Raw genomic sequence first — 4,436 nt, 5'->3', positions numbered from 1 at the left:
GAAATCCAAGAGAAAGTAGACACACAAATCAAACAGGCCATGAAAACAGTCCAGTAGTGAAAGCAGATTTGGCCATTCTTTAAACTTTATTACAAGACTATGGTAATCAAAATGTCTGGTATTGGTACAAGAGCAGGCATATAGACCAATGGGACAAAATAGAGATTCTGGAAGCAAAACCTCAATTTCTCAACCAACTCATCTTCATCAAAGCCTCCACAAACAACCACTGAGGAGAGAAGAACTTATTCAGTAAATCTGTGCTGGGAAACGTGGCTGACCATATGCAGAAGATTAAAAAAAGACCTCCAGCTATCACCATACACAATAATCAACTCTAAATGGATCAAAAACCTAAAAGTAAAACCTCAAACTATAAGAACCTTAAACAATGCAGGAGACACCCTCATGGAAATTGGAACTGGCAACCAACCAATTCCATAAAAACCCCAGGTGCCCGTGACATAAGAGATAAGATAAACAAGTGGGACCTCACCAAACTGAAAAGCTTCTGCAAAGCAAAATAAACCATCAAGAGAGTGGGGAGATAGTTCACAGAATGGGAAAAAATTTTGCCAACTGTATATCTGACAAAGGCCTAACATCTAGGATCTACAAGGAACTCAAATGTGACAAAAGAAAAGAAACAAATAGCCCTATTAAAAAATAGGCAAAAGTCATGAATAGACACTTCTCAAAAGAAGATATACAGGCAGCCAATAGACACATGAAAAAAATGTTCAACTTCATAGTCATCAAAGAAATGCAAATTAAAATCATACTGTGATACCACATAACTCCAGTCAGGATGGCCATCATCAATAAAAAAAAACAACAGATGCTGGAGAGGATGCAGGGAAAAGAGAACACTTCTACACCGTTGGTGAGAGTTTAAAATAATGCAACCTCTGTGAAAAAGTTTGGCGATTCCTAAAAGTTCTAAAAATGACCTTCCATAGGACCCTGCAATCCCCCTACTGGTAATATACCCGAAGGAACTCAAATCACTCTATGAAAAACATACTGCACACGTATGTTTATTGCAGCATTGTTCACAATAGCAAAAACATGGAACCAACCATGCTGCCCATCAAAAGAGGACTGGATTTTAAAAAACGTGGTAGATATATACGATGGAATATTACGCAACCATAATGAAGGACAAAATTATGCACTTCTCAGCAACTTGGATGGACTTGAAGTCTATAATACTGAGTGATCTATCATAGAGACAAAGTACTGAGTTCACATGCTCTCACTCATAAGTGGACATTGAATAATTATCGTAATAATATAAGAAAAGTATTGGCAGTAGCGGGAAACTGCCCAGGAGGGAGGAGGCGGAATGGGCAGTAAGGGGAATCTGCTGGGGGAGTGGGGAGCACAACTCATCAACAAGGGTACCTGCATAATGAACATTTGTATACCTAACCTTGAATTGTACCCCACATCTCTAAAATAAAAATTTGAAAATTAAAAAAAAGAAAATTGAAGTAGATTATTTTCTGCTTCAGGCTGTATCTCCAATGTTGTCTCATCTCTTCCTAAAATGAGTTATCCCTTTGTTAACTGCTAATTTCTTTGGAACATTGGCCCCTACATACTTTTGTAAAGTATCAGTTATTTTACCATTCTCTTGTCCAAGTTTCCCCTTAAATGTAATGTTTGCTCTTGCTTCACCTTTAGCAGAATTAATGTTGTTCTGATAGAGGCTCTTGTCAAGCTAACGTTCTATCCTTCTTAGTGCCTCAAACTGAAGTCTGTTAAGACATGTTATGACAAGTTAGTACATGTCTATTTTGGTGCCAAAGTTTTTAAATCCATGCATTTTTTTTCCATGATATGTTAGACTTTAAACCATAAAACCCTAAAATAAAACTTCAGAGAAAACTCTTCTGGACACCTTCCTAGGCAACAAATTTATGACTAAAAACCCCAAAGCAAAAGAAACAGCAACAACAAAAATAAACAAGTGGGGCTTAATTTAAAAAACTCTGCACAGCAAAATAAATAATTAACAACATCAGATAAGGACTAATATCCAAAATCTACTAAGGACTCAAACAAATCAGCATTAATATATCAAATAGCCCCATCAATAAGTGGGTAAATGACATGAATTTACACCTCTTAAAAAAGGTATACAAATAGTCAACAAACATATGAAAAAGTGCTCAACATTCCTCATCATCAGGGACATGTAATTTAAAACCACAATGAGATATAACCTTATACCAGTTAGAATGGTCATTATTAAAGTCATAAAATAAAATAGATGTTGGATTGAATGTGGAAGAATGGGAATGCTTATACACTATTGGTGGGAATGTAACTTAGCACAACCTCTTTGGAAATGGGTATGAGAATTTCTCAAAGAACTAAAAGTGTATCTATCATTTGATTCAGCTATCCCACTACTAGTTATTTACTCAATGGAACAGAAGTTGTTGTATTAAAAAAAAATCCTAGCTGGGCTCGGTGGCTCAGCCTGTAATCCTGCGCCTTTGGGAGGTTGAGGTGAGTGGATTGCCTGAGCCCCAGGGTTCAAGACCCGCCTGGGTAGGCGAGACCTCATCTCTACAATAAACCAAAAAATCAGCCGGGCGTGGTAGCGTGCGCCTGTAATTCCAGCTACTCGGAAGGCTGAGGCGGAAGGATCGCTGGAGCCCAGCGGGTCGAGGCTGCGGTGGCCGGGAGCAGCCGCTGCACTCCAGTCTGGGCGACAGAGTGAGACTCCAACTCAAAAAAAAAAAAATCCTTCACCTGTGTTTTCATTGTACAATTTCCAATTGCAAAGATGTGGAATCAACTTAAATTCCCATCAGTCGATCAGTGGATAATGAATATATGATATTTATACACCATGGAATGCTATGCAGTTGTCAAAAAAGATGAAATAATATCTTTTGCAGCAACTTGGATGGAATTGGAGAATAGCATTCTATTTTTTTTTTTTTTTTATGAACAGTTGGGTTTTTTTCAACAGTAAATTTGAAACTCTTGTCTTAAGCAAGAATACTATAGTAATTATATCAGGAATAGATAATTTCCTATGCTGTCAAATATATAAAAGTTCCTTTTACACTTTCTTCAACACTGATCAATAAGCAGATTCAGTCCACAATTGCTTTGATCTGTCTACTGAGTTAAACCAAGTTTCTTCTTTAGAGACTCTGACATCTCTGGTGGAGTAAGGCAAGGGAGCCTGAAGTAGACCTTCACAAAGTCATAGATGAACCCCTACAGTGCAGAGTGCCAATCATGATTATATGGGCAAACAGTTCTTTCCACACACCTTTAAATCCAAGTCAGTCTCTGGAGGACTTGGGAAGCACTGCTTCCTTTCTCTTTATTCAACACAGATATCACAGAATCAGCAAAGTGAGAAACAATTGCACAAAAGACTCCAGCCATGTAACCCACCACAAATTTTACAAACAGCTGCTCTGCCTTTGTACATTCACTGTGGGGCTTAGGAACCACAAACTTGCACAGTGCTTCCACAGTACGTTCAAAGCAGGAAAACATCATCATGGTGTATGGTATCTGTCTCATCCAGAGAGAAGCAATCCCCTTATAGAATGCATTTAGAGCTTCTTCCTTATACATTTTGGGAGCTGCATTCCTCAAAGTGTTGGCATAACCTGGCTGGATTTGAATTCGAACCTTAGCAGCTTCCAATGTCAGCAAAGAATTCAGCACTGGCAGAGGCAGCCAGATGCAGTGATGTGGCCCAGAGTTCTCCAAGCATGTTGCTGAATAAGGCCTTAAAGACTTCATAAAAGCCAAACTTGCAGAGCCCCCGCATGGAGTTGCCAATGAAAGTCGAGTCCTATCCTTTAGCTAAACCTCAAATATCAACCTCTTTAAGTGTAACTGAAAATCCATTAAATATGCTCTTGTACTTTAGGGAGTCCGCCTGCATGCGGCATTTCACTAAATCCAAGGGAAAGACAAGTTGTGTCTAGACCATAACTTAAGACCTCACTAACGCCACACAGAGCATAATACTTCATGGAGACAAATTCACAACTGTTCTTTTCCACCACGGCTGTGGCCAGGTCGGGTGCAGTGGGGTGGGTCTGCGGGCGTGGCAGGGCTACCTCGGGGGCCTGTGTGCACCAGCTGCAGGTGGGCACGTTGAAGGCGTTCGCTGGGACCAGGGGCGCCACGGATGAGAACATCTCTTTCGGATGGCGAACGCCCAGTGGCTCCCCAGCTAAGACTGAGGCTCAAGAGAATATTTAACTCAGGAATAGAAAACCGAACATCACATCGTTCTCACTTTTAAGTGGGAGCTAAACTGAGGATATGCAAAGACAACAATGAAGACTCAGAAGGGGGAGGGGGAAGTGGTAGAGGCAAAAAAATCTCCTGTTGGGTACAATGTGCACAAGTGGGAGTGGTGGGTATTCTTAAAGCGCAGATAAAAACTA

The 4,436-nt window shown here is 40.0% G+C and overlaps 1 pseudogene across 1 annotated transcript; it reads right to left on the bottom strand.

The window, feature by feature from the left end:
• Window positions 1-2,944: 2,944 nt before the first annotated feature.
• Window positions 2,945-4,184, bottom strand: LOC103256167 (annotated as a pseudogene). Its single transcript, XR_002481734.1, has one exon. The product of XR_002481734.1 is annotated as a phosphate carrier protein, mitochondrial pseudogene (transcript).
• Window positions 4,185-4,436: the final 252 nt, after the last annotated feature.

Source organism: Carlito syrichta, unplaced genomic scaffold (genome assembly GCF_000164805.1).
Source record: "Carlito syrichta isolate Samal-C Ts95f unplaced genomic scaffold, Tarsius_syrichta-2.0.1 Scaffold288984, whole genome shotgun sequence".
Lineage (NCBI taxonomy): Eukaryota > Metazoa > Chordata > Mammalia > Primates > Tarsiidae > Carlito > Carlito syrichta.
The sequence above is the reverse complement of the archived record's forward strand: the minus strand, read 5'-3'. Positions and strand labels throughout refer to the sequence as shown.